A 19,924-nucleotide genomic window follows, 5' to 3' on the forward strand; every position below is an offset into this window, starting at 1 on the left:
CTGATTTTTATCCCACTTTGGGTCTCCATCAGGCCAAGGGGAATTTTCTATTTGTTCTTCTCAAAAGGAGGATTTGGGTTTCTGTCTGTGAGCTCTGAATTAGGAGGTTTCTCAGATCCAGATTTCTTTGCAACCTTTTTAGCAGCATGTGAAAGCCTCCAGAGGTGAGGTGTGCTTTAGGGGCTTGGTTGAAGCCCCAGCTGGAATAAAATATTTAGTAAAAAGATGTTTCTGCACTCTTCAGTTACTCCTTAATGAATCCCCTTTGTTGGCCTAGCAGAGACATCCTCTCCTCATTCAAAGCCTCCTTGTGATTTTCCCTCTTTTGGCTCAGTATAATTTGTGAAATCTCATTTTTTTGGTTGCATAAATTAGGCTGAAAAACAGGAACAAGAACTTTGATGCCACTGACAGTGTGGTGTTTGTCAGGATAAAGGAGAGATCAATATTTGCTTTCAGGGGTGCAGTGAAGAGGAACATCTGAGGGGGAAGCCAAAACCATGAGGGGGGGAATTAAGGAATTTATCAGGGGGTAAAATTTCTGTCATTTATGTCAAGGTTTGCCTGGTTTGGCTGTGGTGAGGTAATTAATGAAATGAGATGAGATGAGAGTCTGCAGAGTGGGCACTTTCCTGCTGATGTTATCATCCTGCTGATGATGTCATCCTGCTGATGACGTCATCCTGTTGATGATGTCATCCTGCTGATGACATCAGCGTTCCCCCCAACCCCCTGGGTGTTGATGCAGGGGGAGGAGGATGGGACAGGACATGTCTGAGCTGGGGGTGATGGGCAGGGGAAGCCAGGCCAGGGAGGGAAAAAGAGGAAAGGAAAAGAGGAAAGGGAAGGTGGTTATGGCAGTGGTGGCTCTGGGATATTCCTGTAGGAAATGAGAGATTCTGGAAGGAAAAAAAATTATAAAAAGGAATGGAGGAGGTTATTGAGGACAACAGCTGTGCAATTTTTATTTAATATTCTTTTTTAGAAAGAGCTGAGTGTAGGTAAAGGCTCCCCTGCCCTGAACAGCAACGGCTGATGGGGAACACAGGAGAGATGGGACTGGCAGGGAAGAAGTGTTCTCAGGAGAACTGAGAGTTCCTAGAGAAAACCAGCACTTTGGGGCAAAGGAAAGGGTTTTCAGAGCCTGAGGGCTGCCAGGGATTCTGGAGAGACCTGGAAAAAACTCCCAAGGGTTGTTGCACAGAGTCCTTCCTTCTAGCTGACTGCTCTGTGTCCATCCTGAGTCCATCCAGGGGTTCTGGGAGGTGGTCCCAGCCCTTCCCACCCTTCCCTGGGGATCAGGAGGCTCCGTGGTGCTCACCTGATGGAGGAGCAGAGGCTGCAGGGCTTGGAGCAGCAGCTGGATGAGTTGTCCCAAGCCCTTCCTCACCCTCTGCCTTCTGGGCCCAACCTTTATCCCCAGGGAGCTCCAGGTGTCCCAGGTGGGGATCCAGGTCAGGGCAGGAATTCCATCAACATTCCCTGGCTGTAAAACCCAGGGCTCCTTTGAACTCCACTCGGGGGAGGATGGGGGATTGCAGAGAAACTCTGGGAACAGCCTGGAGGAGAGGAGCTGGAATCCCATCCCCGTGAGTCAGAGCACTGCTGGTCCTGCCCCTCCTGGGATGGAGCCCAAGAGGTTCCTGCAGCCCCATCACAGCTCCAGAGCTTTGCTGCAGGGCCTGGGACCTTCTCATTTCTGACTAGGTGCTTCATTTATTCCCCTTTTTTTTTTTTTTTTCTCACTTTCAGAGGGATGAATCACTTGGTTCCAGTGACTGAAAGTGCTTTGCTCCTGGGCTTTGCTGCTGGGGATATTTCCAGAGGTTCCCCACAGGCTGGGATGTTGCTGAGTTCTGGTGTTATGATCCGAGCTATTATTTGATATTTTGATTGTGAGGAAAAAAACAGCCACTGCTCATAGACATTGCCTGAATTTACAGAAATAACAGGCTTTATGATTTAAGCAAATTACAAGGATTTATTTTAGGGAAAGGAGACAATAACTCCACCTTTAAAAGAAAAAACAAGTTTACAAGAGGAGAGAATTTACATAAATCAGTCACTTTGGGGAGAGAGTCCTTAAGAAAAGGAAAGAAAACAAGAGAACAATGAAGTTTTATCTGGGGTAAGGTGCTGCTGAGGGAGGGGATGGATTGGGGGGTTTCTAAACCACAGAGAGCAGCCCCGTGCAGCAATGGGAACCACGGGGCAGAATGGGAAGAAGAGGCTCAAGAAAATGAGGCTGGGGATTGAGCCACCTGCAGCAGCAGTGCTGGGTGCCAGGGCTCCAGGTTCTTGGCTGGGCAGAAATGTGAAACCCAACTGAAGGAGGTGGCAACCCCTCCTCTCACCCTCTCCTGGATCCCTTCTCCTTCACCAGGCTGGGCTGAGGTCTGGACAGCCCGGGTCAGGTGTGGGAACCAGAGGGGAAAAAAGGATAAGGACCCAAAAGTTCCTATTTCTGATAGTGGTGCCAAAGCTATAGGCTGACAATTTAGTCATTTATAGATGTTTACCAGAAAAATCCAGTTTCTTTCCCCACACAAATGGTAGAGCCAGAGGTGCTGGGAAAGCTGAAGGGATGAAGAGGCTCGGGGCAGTTATTAGGTCTGGTTGTTGGCATCCAGTCCCAGCTCAGACATCTCACCTCTAGAGCTCTGCACTGAAGTGCCTCCAGTTATTTCTGCTGGATGTGCAGCTGCCACGGACACTTCTGGGCTGGAAATCTGCAGGAGTCCCTCTAAGACCCTTAAAAACCTTTGAGTGAAGCCTTAGGTGCCTCTTGAAGATGGAGCTTTGTGGTCAGACATCACGACCCTTGGGGTGGTCCCTGCTCTCCTCATCCCTTTTTTTCCTTCCCTTCCCACCCTGGGGCTTTGCTCCCCTCCTGGAGCTCTGTGCCAGCTGCTGATGGGTTGTCCAGACAAGCAGGGCAGCAAAGGACCCATGTTCTGCTGGGCCAGATTGGATTCCCAGCCTGCCTTTTCCAGCTGGAATGTAAACCTGTCCCTGCACAGAGGGAAAAAAAAAAAAAATTTAAAAAATTAAAAAATAATCTGCATTGGCATTTCTTGTATAAAAGCCCCTTTTTCTGAAGGGGTGATTTGATTCCTGTGTTTCCATTCCTGCTGTGGATGTATTTTCAGCTTTCCCACACGGGCGTTGGGTTTCCTGCAAGAAAAAAAAATTAATTAAAAAAAAAAAAAAAAAAAAAAAAAGGGTGAGATGAAACTGCTGAGCCCCTCAGAAAGTGCTGGCGTGGAGCAGAGAGCTGCAGCTGTGCAAACACCACGTGGGGACCAGGGAACTGGAACCCACCTGCTGGGATGCTCCCAGCCCATCCTCCTCCTCCCAGGCTGGGATGGATCCACCCTGGCCATGGCCAGCAGAGGCTTTTCCCAGGGTGATGGGGCAGGAACACCCGGGATCAGCATTTCCTTGCACCCCCAGCCAGGATGGGGAGGAGGAGGAAGAGGAGGAGGAGGAGGAGGGAGGTCCCCAGATCAAGAGATGAGACCCTGGTGCTCACTCATCCACCCCCCCTGGGTTTCTTCTCCCTCCTGGGTTTCCTCTCTCCTCTCCCATCTCCTGCTGGGGGCTCAGGGTGCCCCTCAGGACACCTCTGCCCGTCCCCTCACTTTGTTTTCATGTGGCCAAAGCAAAATCCAGCCAAGGTCAAGGCTCCCCACCAAGCAAACCAGAGCAGGGAAGGGAATTTTTCCTCTTCTGTCTGGTGCCAAGCTCCTGGGAATGCCCCAGGTCCCCTCTGGAGTCATCCCTGGGTGCAGCAGCTCCTGGGGATGCTCCTGTCCCCTGAAAAGGGACCTGGTGACACCCAGGATCCCCTCCCCATGAGGGTCTGAAGTGTTGGGTGATGAGAGAGGTGCCTCAGGGAGATAAAGAAAGGAGAGGGGCTCAGTGCCAGGTGAGGAGTTCTATTTGGGGAAAGTTCCCTCTGCCTCTTCTTTCCCTGCTCCTCTGTTGCCCATCCTGCTTTTGTTCAGGAAATTATCCTGGTGCTGGATTTCGTGTTGCTGAATTCTTTGGAGCCCCAAGCAAACACGTGGGGATAACCTGGGAGCAGAGCCAAGAAAAACCCTGCAGCCCTCTGCCCTGTCAGAGTGGTTCCAAAGGATGTTATCAGTATGGTGAGAGGCTCTTTATAAATATAAATATAAATATAAATATAAATATAAATATAAATATAAATATAAATAAATATAAATATAACCCCTCACCTGCCTGGGTCTGGGGAGCCAAGGAGATCCCCAGGCCCTGCATCCCCTCCAGCCTGATCCTGCCTGATCCAGCAGGACAATCCCAGGCTTCAGGGAGCTTCCCTTTGCTCATCCCAGCCAGAAGAAACCAGAAACCCTGCCAGTTCAGCTATAAACCCAAACACAAATCCTTTTGTCGAGCAAGCAAAGGTTGTCAAAAATCAGAAAATTACAAAAAGAAAAACCCAAACCTCTCTGCCTCACCCAAAGGGCAGGGGGGTGTTTGGTTTCCTTCCTACAACTCAGGCATTGGGCTGAAATGGGAAAACCTGAGGTTAGATGGGTGATTTTCAAAATTTTTTTTTTTTTTTCCTTGTTGTGACTTTGGGGCGAGTGAAAGGAAAGCTCCTGCCTTGAGGTGCCTTTGGTGGCCCCTGGGGACAGGCCCTGAGCCACAGAAGGTCCCTGGGTGGCAGCTGGGGACCACGGGGTGCTCAGGGTGGGGTGATGGAGACTCAAAGCCCTTTTGAGGTAAAACTTTGCTAAAGCAGAAAACTTTATTATTACATTTCCCTGGCTTTTGGACTCACTGCTGGGGGGGCCTGGGACTCTCTGCAAATTTATTTGGCTTTCTTGCAGCCATCTGGAGGAGGCAGCAGGCTGAGCTGGGAGGGAAGCAGAGGGGTTTTGGGGGGGTTGCTGCCAAACCCCTCACCTGGAGCCCCCCCAGCCCCCAGCAGGGATGCTCTGCCAGGGGAAATCAACACCCGCAGTGTTGGTGCCCTCTGTGGCTGTTTCCATCCCCTGGGTCTCTCTCAGTTCTAATAAGTGGATTTATATTGGGCACCAAATGTTGAAATTACCTGAACTTGAAAGGCCTGCCCGAGAAATGAGTCGGAACAGATTCTCCTGTGGAAGCTGCTGCAGTGCCAATCAGGATTAATTAAAACTCAAATGTTCCTCATTGTCTGCTGATTGAGGAATTGTTATTCAGTCAGCCCGCTCGGTTTTTCTCTGTGTTAAATAATCACAGAAGTATTTCACCTAGTCTCACTGTTTATTTAACCAATTAATTAAGGGGGGGGATATTCTGCATTTATTAGTATTTTAATTGGAGATCTTTATTCCCCGTGGCCTAAACATCTACGTATGCTCAGGTTTTGTGTTCAGCTTTTTTATCTTTTAAATGACCAATGTTCCTGATTGCACACACTGCAAACTGGAAAAAAAAAAAAAAAAAAAAAAAAAAAAGAAGAAAAATAACAACCCAAAGCCAAACAACTTTCAAGCACTCTGTAGGGCTGAACTTCCTCAGAGCTTGCAGTCCCAGTTACACCCAGGTCTAAACTGGTTCCCCCACTACAATCATGGATTTTCCATCCTGCCCTTGTGTTCCCCAGTGTGCATCTTCATTCCTAAAAAAAAAAAAACCAAACTGCCACCCCTGCCCCCAGGGTCCCCAGGTCCCTCAGAACCAACACCAAGATCCAAGAGGTCCAGAAAACCCCAAGATGTGGGGCTGTGGCATTCCTTGGACTTTCTTTTTTATTTAGGCTCCTGTTTCTGGGAAGGGAAACTCATCCAGAGCTCTTGGAAAGGAGTCCAAAGAGAGCTGGGGGGCAGAGGGCTGAGGAAGTGAAGCCAAGAAATCAAACCAGAATCCTGCCCGTGACACCATGGGGAGCCAGAAAGGGCTCAGAGCCACTGAACACTGGCAAATAACCAGGGGGATAATGTTGGGTGTATCACAGTTTTGTGCTTTTAAAAGGGAAAAAAAAAAAGGAAAAGGAAAGGAAAAGAAAAGAAAAAGGAAAAAGAAAAATAACAGAAAAAGGAAAAAGGAAAAGGAAAAAAAGAATAAAAAAAAGAAAAGAAAAAGGAAAAAGGAAAGAAAAAGAAAAGGAAAAGGAAAATGAAAAAAAAAAAGAAAGAAGAAAAAAGAAAGAAGAAAAAAGGAAGAAGTCCTATTACACCCAGTGCCACAGCCCCTCCATCCCCATTCCCTGGGGTAATTTCCTTCCCTGGGAGAGGCAAACAGGGGCAGGGTTTGGGTCCATCAACCTTGACAATGTCCTCTGACATTATTAGCTGAATTCATTAGCTATTAATGACTGCAAGATATATAGGATAGACTCTGTTTAGCACTTGGAAAGGCTCTCAATTCATTTCTGCCTCTATTTATTCATTTAGAGTAAATGGAGTTCTGAAGGGTCATGACTTCATTTCCAAAGTATCAGGTGAAAATACTTTTCGATTTAAGACCTGGAGGACACTGCTTGCAATAAAATTAACCACAGCTTTTAACACTTCCTTTGATTTTAAAAGATACTCCCTGGAGTTTGAGTGGCACCAGATAAATCCAGGGGGGGACTGGAGAAGTGATGGGTGGCTCAGGGTGCTCAGAGGAGACTGAGGTTGATTCCAATAATGACTTTTGGGCTTTGGGTTTTTCAGAGAACAGCAACAAGATTTCCTATCACAGAAAAAAAGAGAAAACCTAAAATGTAATAATTGCCCCATGCAGAGTTTTACAATGAAGTTCATGCTTTTGGTTTATGGTCTGAGGTTTCCCTGCCCAGTGAAGAAGCAGTGGTTTCCTCTGCTTTTTTGTTCCTTGGGAATTCTCTGGGCTAAGGTGCCTTTTTATCTGTATGTGTTGTCATCAAAGTGCTTTTGGCGTGGAGCTTGCACTGCAAATAATGGGAATAATAATAATAATAATATAATATAATAATAATGCTATAATAATAATTGCTATATTAACATTTTATCCTTTTTTTTTTTTTTCCCCTAGCAGGGAACCCAAGAAGCCACCTCCACCCCTGACTTCTGCCAGGAGAGCAATGTTCACCTTTCCCATGTCCTGAACTCCCTGCAAGCTCTGCTGGGGTTGTGATGGGAAACCCTAAATGTGGGTGAGGGGGGGAGCTGGGTGCTGATGGAGATGTGTCCTGTCCCCCCCTCAGCAGGACAGGACCCTGGAGATGTCCCAATCCCCCCTCCTCAGCAGGACAGGACCCCTCTGGGTGGTGAGGTTGGAGGGCAGGCAGGGGCAGGAGGTTTTTTCCAGGAGCTTCATCCAGGGAGGTGGAGGAGGAGCAGGAGAGAGGATGGCAGAGCCAGGGGAGGGCAGAAAGAAAGAGGCAGAGAGGGAAACAAGAGGAGGGGTACTGGGGGGGCTGAAATTTGGGGTTGTTCAGGATCTTGGCTCTGAAAATGGAAAACCTCCAAGGTCCAAGGAAGCTTCAAGCTCCCAAAAGGGAATATGGAAGCACTCTTATTCTTCAGTTTACCTGAAGAAAATGAAGAAGATTTAACTTCAGTTTCTGCCCTGTTCAGGGAGGGGTTCTGTGCAGTTCTCATTCTGCAGATTACAAGATCCACGACCCGTGGACCCAGGCCCATCAGTGGGTGCAGAAGAGATGTTTCAGGTGGCACAAGAAGCTGCTGGGAGGATAATCTGAGCAAGGCCAGAAGCTGAGTGTCTTGTACCTGCTGGGAATAAGGAGGGGGTTTCAGCAGCACCAGGTGAGCAGGATGCCCCAACACCACCCAGCCCCTGGCTGAGCAGTTTATCCAGAGGTCTGGAGCTCTGTGTTTAGCCCCCCAAACACTGCAGTGAGAAAAGGGAGCTGGAATCAATCAGATCTCCTGGCTGGAGCTCCCTCTGGGTGTTCCCTGCAGGGAAACTTCCCAGTTTCGGGAGCACTGAATGGGTTTGGGAAGATCTGGGGTTTTCCAGCGTGCCTGGGCAGTATTTCCTCCAAGGTCCAGTCTAAAGGTGATGGAAATAAGAGTTAACTCCAAGCATGGCTCAGAGCTTGCTCTGTGGTTTCCAGCAGAACTGCAGGAATCTGAAGGGAGTCAAAATATTTGCTTTCTGCTGTTTGTTTGCAGGGTCCATGGTGCTGCCAAGCGAGCTGAGCTCTGCTGCAGGGCTCCAGCTGCTCCAAGGCTACAAACTCTGTCCTGTGGCTACAGCCCAGGGACAGGGATGCTCTGGGTTGCAGCTCCCAGCTGGTCCCTGGGGAGCTGGGAGATCCAGGGAGGAAAAGCAGGAGGGAAGGAGTGAGGGGAGGGTGAGGGTTGGCAGCTCCAGGTTCCTTCCCTTGGGGTCTGGAGCTGATCACACCTGGATTTTGGGATGCTTGTGTCCCCGAGGGATGTGCTCCCTCCCTGGGGACCCCACTTGAGGAGAGGGGTATAAAATGAGCCTTATTTTCCATCTGCAGGCTTGGGTTTCTCAGCCTGATCCCAAAGCTCCCGAGGATTTCTCTGCTGGTGCCTTCTGGTGAGTGGGATGCTCCCAGGATTCCCTCTGGGTCTGGTATCCAGAACTATTTCCTTTCCAATTCCAATTTTCCAACCCAGTAACTGGGCAGAGCCTTGGGAAGGAATCCTGCTCCCCTCACTCCTGGCCAACACCACCTCCCTCGCTTGGGAATAAATTCAAACCCAGTAACTTCAACCAGGAAACCCAGGTGCCAACACCCTGCCAGAACTGAAAAGAGAGAAGTCACGTGCAATATTTTTTTTTTTTGCTTATTTTTTTTTTTTTTTTAGTCATTTTTACCGAGGGCTTTAAAACAATGTCTTCATTATTTGTTGCATTTCAGCCCCTGGGGAAGTGGCAGAGCAGGCAGGGAGGTGGAATGCAAAACGAATTGAAAAGAAAATATGGGAGAAAGGGTTGTTACCTGGGAGGAAAGGGTCAGGGCTCCTTTTGCCACGCTTTTGAGCTCAGTTTAAACTTGCCACTTCGAGTTGGGGTGGGGTTCTTTTTGTTCGTTTTTTGTGCTTTCTGTGAGAGTTTAAGGAGCACTGACTGTAAATGCAGTCAAGGCACAAATCCAGCCAATACCCAGAGGTCACAGCCTTTCATCAGATTAAGGGATTATAAGATTTCTAGAGGATTGGTTAGGGTCATTTCAAGGTTTTAGTGTCTTTATTTACTTTTTTTATTTGTTTGGTTCGTTGGGTCTTTTTTTTAGTAGATGCTAAATGGACAGACTGGATCAGGGGACCCGGATCGTGGCCGGATCCAGCTCTGGATCTGTGCTGAGTCTCAGCTCTGCTCAGATTTTTCCATCTGTGAGACAGGATGGGAAAAACCCAGGGGTGTGAGAGGTGCAGAACCCCCTGGCCTCAGAAGAACTGCCTGCTCTTTATTTAGGGATTACCTTTTAATTCCTGCTTTCAGACAGGCCCAGGGAGAGGAGCAGGGGCTGATTAAAGGGATTGCAAGATGTGCTGAGGAGTCTCTGTGTCTGTGCCAAGGGGATGTGTGAGTGCCCTTTGCTGGGAATTTCCTGGTCAGCTGTGATTTTTCACAGGCTTTCCCAGTAACAAACTGGTTTCTGCAGGTTGGAAAGACCCAAAGAGCAACAGCTCAGGGATGTACCCAGGGTCAGGGTGTCAGTGGGAAGAGTTGGGCTCCTCCCTGGAAAAAAAAAAAAAAAAAAAAAAAAAGGTGAGTTTTTCCCTTTTCTTGCAGCAACTTGATGGGAACTCTGTGAACTGGCTGGGAACTTTTTCGCAAATTGGTTGGTTTTTCCTGAATTAGGGAAAAAAAAATAAAAAATTCTCTGAGCATGAGAGCCTTGGATCAATCAGCTCTGCAGGGTTCACCCCGTGGTCACTGGGACTGGGACTTAATGCTGGGGCTGTGGTGGTGCCAGGAGGTGCTGAGCTGGGCTCTGTCCCCCCAGATGGGTGAAAAATCCTGATTCCCACCTCAGGACCATGCTGGGAGCCTCAGCCCCAGTCCCCAGGGGACACCAGGGACCCCCCAGCTATGGGAGGTTCTCAGCCTGGGATAATGATGAAATTCCTCTGCAATATTTCCATGGATCTGCTTTATTTCCTGGGAGAGCAGAGGCAGCTGCTGACCTCAGAGTTCTGCCAGGGAATCCCTTGGTTTCCCTCCAGCAAAGCCACCCTTGGGCTCTTGGGGAGAGAAGGGATGTATGGGGAGGAGCAGCCAGGCACAGATTGAGCTCAGCATCACCAAAACTGGGGCAGAGTGGGAGTCTGAACCTGGAAAAATCCCTGGAAGTGCTGCTTAGCATCCACATTTGCTCCGTGGGTGATGCTGAGGATGACAAGTGTCAGCACAGCCTGCTGGGGACCAGGCTGAGTGTCACCTTCTGGGGTTTTGTGCCTCGACAGACCTGGAGAAGTCACCTCTGCTGGGGAATTGGAGCTTCCAGCTCCATCCCCTGCCACTCAGCAGAGTTCTGGCTGGTGCCACATCACCCCATCCCAAACCCTTCACCCTGGGATGTGCTGTCAGCCTTGGGATAATGTAGATGATTCCCTGGAGCAGCATGGTTCCAGGTGTGGAAGAGCCTTGAGGTCCTCTGAAAAATACCCCACATGTGTCACTGCCAGGTGTGAAGCTGAGAATGGCAAAGAGCTCTCCAGCCCTATTAAAGAAAAAGAAAAAAAAAAAAGGAAGAAAAATTGAGAAAGTGATTGATTGCCTCATGGAAGGGAAGGGGGGGGGAAAGGGAGATGAGGTGGAGGTGCTGAGCAGTGTGAGTGGGCTGGGGATGGATGATGCCTGCAGATGAGGTGCTGATGCCTGGTAATTGATGAGGTTTGGACAAAACCCAGGAAGGAGGAAAATTGCACATGGGGCAGAAATGCCAAAGCAATAGGAAGGAGTTCATGGCTGCAGCCTGGAAGCCTCTGGGAATTGTTAGGATCCGAGGTCCTTGGAGCTCTCCTGCAGTCCAGAGCAGGATGCTGCTGGCACCAGGGACAAGGACAAAGCCTGGGGACACTTGTCCAGGGACTGTCCCAGCCCCTGAGGTGGCTCTGGAAGGGATGAGTTCATCTTGGTCCTTTGCCTGAGCACCAGGGATGGCCTTGAGGAGAATTATTTGGATTTAGACCTCCTGAGCCTGGCTGCACAACTGAAAATCTTGCATGGTGCTGGGTCTGGGGGTGGGGGACAGAACCAAACCCGTGTTCTGCAGCAGTTCCTGATCCCACTCCCTGGCATCAAAAAATGCTCTTTCCCTCTCCAAAGCCTTTCACATCTTCTGGGGACCCCCAGCACTTGCTGCTCCAGCCATGAGCTCTGACCCACACTCAGTTATTGTGGGGAAAAGGATATTTTTGCTTCCTTTTTGTTGATTTTTTTTTTTTTTTTTTTTAAGACAAAGAAACTCAGTCCTCTTACAGAGCTGAAGTTGGGTTTTATTCCCCTTTTAGCACCTGCTCCATTTCTCTGCACGGGGTTAATGCCTCAGCAGACTAAAAAAAGCAGAGGCTGGCAGGGAGGAGTGGGAGAAAGTAGATCAAGAGAGTTCTTTGTTCCAGATCAAGGCCTTGGAGTACTCCTGCTCTTGCTGGAGACCTAAAGAATTTTGTTAAAGGGGTGGGATCTGATTTTGCTGCAGTTTTTAATTTAATGCCTCTGGGGACCCACCCAGGAAAGACCCTTCCGAGGGCAGGGATTTCATCCACTGCCTCCTGCTCCATTCCAGGGACAAATTTCTTCTTGCAAAATGAAAAATTTCTTGTACCTCTGAGGAAATTCATCCCTGGGACATCCCTGAGGTCCCAGTCCTCTCACTTGCTGGGGGTGTCATTAGCAACCAATGATTCTGTACTTTGCAGGTAGATGCATTGGACTTTATCAGCTGAAATATTAATTAAATATTAATTAAAAGCCCTCCCACTCCGGGGGATGGAGCTGGCACTGGAGGGGAGCTCAGGGATTATTTCTTCCTTCTGCAGACCCAGGGACCCAAGGGATTCAGCAGCAATAACCAGGCTGGGCTGAAGCAAAGCAAGGGGAGGCAGGGAGAGGGATCAGGGACCTGGCATCTGCCCTCCCAGAATTCCCAGAACCTTCTCCAGAGTCGGGTCTGGATTTGCTTGTTCCTTGCTGGGGATGGGGAGCAGCTCAGGCTTGGCAGAGCTCTCAGCTCCTCCTTTTCATACACTTCAGGACTTTGTAATCTTGGCAGCAGGGAAGGTGCTGGAGGAGGGGGGGGCGACTCCTGAGGTTCCAATTCCTCCCTTTCCAATGGTGATGAAACAGGAAAAATCTCCTACAAGCCTCTTCTTGTCGGATTCTTCATGGCAAGATCAAATGGGCTTGGGAACAGGTCTGGAAAAGCTCCCAGACTCCATCTGCTTGGAAGGCAGGGGCTGGGCAGGGCTGGGGGTGACAAGGGAGAGGTGACAAAAGACCCCCCAAAACAGAGGTTCCTGGGACACAAAGGTGGGGGCAACCATCAGCCTGCATTCTCTGCCACTCAGCCCTGGGGGGCTCAGCACCTCTGGGGATAATCAGGATTCAGCAAGAACTGATTGTTCATTAGAGAGGAAAAAAAAAAATAAAAATCCTTCTGCAGAGCCCTGGGATGGGGGGGAATTATTTCACGTAATTAAGCAATTCCACAGCCAGGCATCTTATCCCTCTCGTTATCATCGTGCTTGGTTAATAAGTTTTTAATTGCAAATCATCTCTGTGACACAAATTACACCGTGTTTACTGATCAACAACAAGAAAAATAAAGCCACAGTAACCAGCTTGGATGCCAAGTCCTTCAAAAATCCTGCCTGCCAGTTCCCTCTCTGACGTGGTTTGGCTTAAAATACTTCCAGGTTACCTAAAATATATATATATATATAATTTTTATTTAATGCTGTGCTGACCTCAAACTTAAGAAAAGTGGCTGTAAATTTAAGTGCCTGTCATTTAAGACAGTTACATGTTCACAATTACCTCGAGTCATAGAATAATTTGGGTTGGAAGGGACCTCTAAAGGGCATCATTACCTGTAAACCCCTGAGCAATAATGATTTTCTCCTAAAAATTGTGTTCTTTCCTTGTTTTTAATGAAGTGTCCAGGTCGAGTGAACTGCTGAGAGCTCCTGCTTTCTCTTGACAAGGAAAAGACCCCAAAAGCTGAAGGCAGAAAGTTTTTCCCTGGCTCTGGCAGCCTCTGCTTCCCAAGTGCAAACTGATGCTCCCGAATCAATTTTGGTAACTGGTTCATTCCATGATATCAGGGAAAAATGGGAATATCCGCTTGTGTCCATGTGGGAAGTTTCTGCTGAAGTGAAATGATTTGGGACTTCAGATAGCAAATGTTTTTCTTTTTAAAAATGGGATTAAAAAAATCCCATTGTGGCTTCTATTTTGTTTACAGAGGATTGAAAGAAAAAAGAAAATAGAAACAAAGAAAAAACCAACCCCACCAACAAATCTAAATACAGGTATAGCCTTATCTCACTGGAAATGAACTGGTGGGTAGCAATTCCCAGCCTGCAATTATTCCCCACGGATTAATTCTCTGGAAATCCCGGGCAGAGCCTGGAGCAGGGACAGGCAACCAGCTCCACATCCCTGTTCCTGGAGCTCCAAGAACTCCCAGTGACAAACGGAGTCCTGGAGCTGCCTTTTAACGGGATGCAATTAACGAGCTGGGAAGGGAAAAGAGTTGCTGGAGCCCTGGATGTGGGGAGGGGAAGCAGCCCCTGAGTCCTCAGCCTCTGCCCAGATCAGTTCCTCAGGCAGTGTCAGTCGGAGCTTTGTAACGAAAGCATCAGGCAGAAAACTCTGTGTTTGGGAGGGGAAAAGTAACCAGCACTAAGTGATCCTACAGAACATCCTTTATTTCCTCCTTTATGCAGGGAGCAGCTCCGGGAAGAAAGCAGTAAAAACCTTCGTGGAGTGAAGGCTGCGGAGCTGGCTGCTCAGGTAAAAGTTGTATTAATGCAGCATCCAGGCTGAGGACCCCTCCCTCTTGCCACGAAAAAATAACAAAAAATTAATAATAAAATAAATTCTGGGCACAAAGAACGTCAGCAGCCCAAACAGGCTTCTTGCTCTGATAGCTCAAATGAAAAGAAAAAAAAAACAACCCAAACTTCTCCAAGGCCCCTGTCTGGAAGGGGAGTGGAAAGAGCGTGTTTCTGGGAATGAACGGCGATGTTATTTCACCCCTGTTCGTAAAAACACCGATTATTGTTGGCACCGGCCTTGGGGCAGCTTATACAGAATTTCCTGCACCGCCGGGGACGGATTTTCAGCTGCGGGGCAGCAGAGGTTTCCACATCCCCCTTCGGAACACGGCTTCCAAGTATCAAATTCTTGAAACGTGGGGTTTTTGTTGGTGGTTTTTTTTGTTTGTTTTTTGTTGTTTTTTTGTGGCTAATGGGTACTCCAAGCAGTTTTCAGCTCGGTGGGAGCCGGGTCATTAACCCTGAGCCCACCCGTGTCCACGGGGAGGGTGAGCAGAGCCCCTTCCCCCAGCCCCCCTGGGCTGAAATTCCTCCCCAGGGAGCTGGATGGGCCCCAGCTCGCCAAGAGGAACTTCGTTTCTCTTCCAGTTAGCGAAAAATTCACTGGTTTTTGGCTGAAAACTCTGCACGGGGGCTCCTGAGTGTTTCATGGTGATGAAGCTGCGAGGAGAGCGTTTTCTGGATGCTCTGGGGTGAGGATGCAGGAGCTGCAGGATGCAGGATCTGTAGGATGCAGGATCTACAAAATGCAGGATCTGTAGGGTGCAGGATTTGTAGGATGCAGATCCCTTCCAACCCAAATTATTCTATGAATATTCTGGGCTGAAATATTGGGCAAGTGAATCCAGGCTCCAGGAGCCTGTCAGTGCTCAGGCTCGGGATTATTTTTATTTTGTTTTTTTAATCTATACAATTTATCCCGCCCAGATGAGCTGCAAATGGAGCAGCAGCAGCAGCACCAGGCTGCTCCCCAGGTGAATCAGGTTTCCTGCCACACGCAGGTGTGGTGAGAGCAAACTTCAGATGGCAGCTGATGAGAGTGGGAAACATTTATTGATATGTAACGATGCATTCATACTTATTTATTTATCTAAAATGTTGCGGAGGGGATTCGAGCCATAAACTTAACCATAAACTTTAAATAATAAGCTTTAAATAGCTGTGTAGTCAAGAGATGTGGAAGAAGAGCAGCAGGGCTCAAAAATTAATGCAGTGCAAAAGGAAATTATTTCACCTGAAGATGTCTCTTAAATAAAATATGGAGCCGTGCAAGGCTGGTGAGACTGAAATCTGTTTTTTCCCTCGCACCCCTTCAGACACAAGTGCTGACATATTCACCAGGAGGCTGCACCAGGATTTTCTCCTTCCTTCCCCTCTGTTTTTTCCGCGGGGCTCAGCTGGTGGGAGGAGGGTGATGAAACCAAGCACAGCCCGGAACCCCAAAGCCTCCCCAGTTTTATGAAAGCGATTTTTCTTTTTTTTCTTCTTTTTTTCCCCCTTCTTCTCATCCAACATCACCAGGGACAGCTTCCAGGGCGAGTTTAGGGCAGGATTCAGAGGGGGTGGGATCCTGATGGAAGCGGTGGGGGGAGCGCAGGGAGCTCCGCACCCCGGGCAGACCCAAACGAGCCCCAGACCGACCCAAACCCCCCCATCTGGGGATGCTCAGCCCTGGGGGGGGAGGCGTGTGGGGCGGGGGGGTTGGGAGAGGGGTTCCCATGGGTTGGGGCTGCCTGGGGGGCTCCGCAGGGTGGGGGATGTCCCCGTTTGTCACCTCCCGGGGCTCACGCCGGTCGCCTTCTCGTCCTCTTTAGATGTGGATTTTTACACCGTCAAAACGCTGGAACATCGGGAAAAGGGAACGTGTATCCCTGCCAAGCCCCAGGGTTTATCTCACACCCCCAAACCCGGGGGATGAAAGAGGAGAAGGGAAAAAAAGGGGTCAGGTCTGTGGGGTCACCCCAGCGGGCACCTGGAGGGGAGATGCTCAGGTTCCCTCTTGCCCCTCCAGGAAGGGTCTTTTCCTCCAGGGCAGCTCCAAAATCCTTTCGTGCTCGGTGGAGAACGACCCCAGGTCCGGTTTTCTGAGTGTTAGAGGTGGCAGGGTGCAAATCCGAGAGAGAAGAGAATAAAAAAGTGCTGGGAGTTTGTTTTCTGGAGGTGCTGATGTGAGCAGATGGTTTGGGGTCAGGATTGAGGTGTCAGGAGCCCGGTGATGCTGCCCCCCCCTTCTGGGGGGAAAATAATAATAATAATAATAATAATAATAATAATAATAATAATAATAATAATAAAAAAAAAACTCCTGAGTTTCCAGGAATCTGTGAGGGCAACCTCACAGCAAGAGAGGAAACTGTGAGGAAAGGAGGGTTGTGGGTTTTTGGGTAATTTTTTTTTTTTGTGGGGTTGGTTTGGTGCATCCTGGGCAGTCCCTGCCCATCCCGGGGTGCAGGTGGAGGCAGGGGGGGGAAATGCCCCCAAAATGCACGTCCTGATTCTGAGAGGGTTTCGTGTTATCAAGGAAGAGTGGGGTTTTGGGGGGGGGTTTGGAAGGGAAAGCTCGGTTCAGCTGTGCCCTAACAGCTTTCCCCCAGGTGAACACACATCCTTTGGGGCACAGAGCCCCTTCCCTAAGGAGCTACTTAATTACTCAGCTAATGAGGGCCTGATTGCTGCTTAAAGGCTGCTTGAGCTGCGTTTCCCAGGGGCTGGGGGAAGATGGAGCCGGGGGGCAGCGGCTGTCTGCGAGGAGCATCCCAGGAGCACCGGCAGGAAAAGGTTCGTGTGAGGGCAGCCAGGAAATGGGATTAAATGTTGGAGATTTGGGAGGCTGGAGAGCACCCAGCCCTGGGGTCCCCCTCTGCCCGGGGCTTTGGGTGTCCCCAAAATCCGGGGCAATGGGGGTGAGGGGGTTCCTGTGCTCCGGGCAGCCCAGATGGGGGTTAAAGAACAGGGCTGGGGGGTTCTGCTGTGCTTCCCCCTCCTCATTACACTTCAGGAGTTTTCATTTTGCTGCCTGTGATTGTGGTGCCTCCCGAGGTGTAAGGAAAATAACAGAATTATTTATTTTATATTGGTGACCTGGTGCAGGTCTTGTTCCTCTGCTGGCATTAAGGGAGTTGAGGTCTTCTCCTAACAACTGGCTGGGCCTCCAGAGTTGGGGAGGGAAACTTCCAGCCTTGAGCCTCTTATCTGAGTGTTTGCCACCTCAGTTGTGCAAACCCCAAAAAGCTGAACCCTTTCCATCAGGGCAGGGAAAACACTGCCCTAAAGCCCTGGAGGAGGGGCTCAGGCACCAAGGATGAGCAGGAACAGGGGCAGCAGGCATGGGGATGCACATCAAAAACCCTGAATGTGCCTGGTGAGGCTGTAAGGCAGTCAAGAAGGTTTAAATATAAATATATATATATATAAATATTCCAGTATTTTGGGGTCTTGGTGTGTGTGTGCTCAGCAGCTGAAGTGGCTGGTACAGCCTATCCTGTAAGGAAAGATTGCATTGAGGTTTGTTCACCTTTCCTGCTGGATCTTTGCTTTGGAAAGCAACTTTTGAAGGGTTGTTTTTTTTTTTTTTTGCTGCTTTGGGAGGAGGGGAAGGGAATCTGATGCTGTGGAGGGGGCTGTGTCGTCTCCCACTTCAGGTCACTCTCTCGAGCTGTGAAACTTTCACCCCCCAGGCTCTTGAACAGGTCTTAGCCTCGTTCCTTCCCCACAGAAAATTAATCTGGTAGTGACAGGTAAATAAAAAAAATGCTGAGGAGTTCTGGGTTCATTCCCAGCCAGGCTGGGCCCCCCCAGAATGTTCTGGGTTAAAAGACCAGGAATTGCAGTGCTGAAGTCAAACAATGGGGACTTCTGAGTGATTCTAGGAAATAATGTTCTGTCGCAATGATCTAAATAGAAACATCAGAAAGGGTGTTTGGGCTTTTTTTTTCCTCTTCTCTCTAGAAGACAATGTGGTGAGTCCATGCCTCAAACTGGGGAAGCCTCTGCCAGAAGGTTAAACAAATTTTTCTGTCCTCTGCAGAGGTCTCCCCAGAGCTGGAGCCAGGCTGGGTCTCCCCTCCTGTCCCCACTTTAATGAAGGGTCCAAAACCCCATGGACCCTGAGAGCTGTAACTGAGCCTCTGCTGGGGGAGCAGCCATGAGCAGCAGCCTCTCCAGGAGTGTTTATTTTATTTTATTTTATTTAATTTATTTTATTTTATTTTATTTTCTGTTTCAGAAGTGGGTTTTGCATACCCACAGGAGGTGCAGCCAGGCTGTTATATTTGCATCCACGTGGGATGGATTCTGGTTTTGGAAACCTCTGACATTTCCAGGGCTCCAACCCATCCCGTGGGGATGGAAACTTCAAAAATTTCAAAAGCTGCTCTGAATTCATCCTCTGGTGCCACCCAACATTTAACCTGCTGCAGGAGGCACAGGGTCTGCCCAGCCTGCACTGAAAAGGCTCCCAAAAAAAAAGGCAGGAAAATTGAAATACTGAGAGAAGATCCAACAGAGGGAGCCCACAAAGCTGCTGCTGTCTGAGGGGAAAAAAAAATAAATTAAAAATAGGCATTTAATCACTCTGTGGCTGCACACCTGGAATTTTTCACCTGTGCTTCTCAGTCCTGGAAGGAGCAGAAGCATCTGGGCTGGTCCTTCCCCAGGCCCAGCTGTTGTTCTTGATGCAGAGCTGTTAATTGTCTGACCATTAAATTACTTGGCTTCTCCTGGGCTCCCACTGGGGACTAATTTTAAATTCAATTAGTGGAGAGTTTAAAGGGATATAGTTGGGGGATTGCAGAAAGCTGCGGAGATGGAAAATCCTGTTTGAGAAGATGCAATCAGGAAAGGGAAGGTTTTAATCTCAGTCTCAGGGCTTTGAAACCAGGAGAAAGCTTTAAAAGAGAAACTAAGTACGTGTGTGCAGAGGAGATTCCTTAATGTGACTGCACTGGAATTCCTCATCAGTTTATTATCCCAGACAAACCATTAACCAGCCAGGATTTGTACCAACCAGCAAACTTTCAGGAATTACAAGAAGTCCTGGGGAGGGGGGATTTGTAAGTTCACACCTTGCTGAATTTTTTAGGTCCTGGCTCAGACTTCAAAGCGTCAGAATTCCACCTCCATCCTTTGCACCCCAGTGAAATCCCAGCAGAGGAGGAATCCCACTGGGTGGTCCGGGTTCCAGAATTCCAGGCATCCCTCAGAAGTGGGCGAGGAGTCCGAGTCCCTTTGGGCAGGGCCACTTTGGGTTTGGTTGGTGGCTTTCTGGGGGAGATTTGTCCAGAGAGATGGGGCTGGGGACAAAATTCAGCAGCCACACCACGGAGCTGCCTCTGCCCATGGGCAGCAGTGAGAGCAGCACTGGGGGATGCAGCAGCACTGTTATCACTTGTTTGTTAAAAAAAGAGAGGCACCCTGGCTGAGAAGCTGCCCTGGGTTGTAGAAGAGCCAAAAAAAAAAAAAAAAATCCCAAACCATCCCTTGTATGGAGTGTGGGTTCTGTGCCAGGTTTGGGGCATCCCTGAGGCAGAAGCAGGTTCTGTACCAGGATCAGTGCCTGGGGTAGGGACAGAGCCCCTGGCAATGCCTCCCCTGGGAGGGGATGCTGTAGGGTGTCCCTGGAGCACCTTGGATGCTGTAGGGTGCCCCACTTCTTGACCCTTTTCATCCTCCTTGCAGAAGGAGTGTGCCCTCCAGCCCCTCTGCCCCTTTCCAGGTCCCTGTGGCCATGAGGCTTTGTCTTCAGGGCTTTACCCTCCTTAATTTCTCTCCATTCCGTGTCACTCACCTTGTCCCCTGGTCCCATTTAACCCCTGTGTCCATCCCGGGGCACAGAACCCTCTTTGAAATACAGCACTTCATGTTTGTTCTGAGAAGAAAATAAAACATCCCCACGTAACAAACCAAAGAGCAAAAGAGCTACAATCACATTTAAAACTTTT

Source organism: Heliangelus exortis, chromosome 15 (assembly GCF_036169615.1).
Source record: "Heliangelus exortis chromosome 15, bHelExo1.hap1, whole genome shotgun sequence".
Taxonomy (NCBI): Eukaryota; Metazoa; Chordata; class Aves; order Apodiformes; family Trochilidae; genus Heliangelus; species Heliangelus exortis.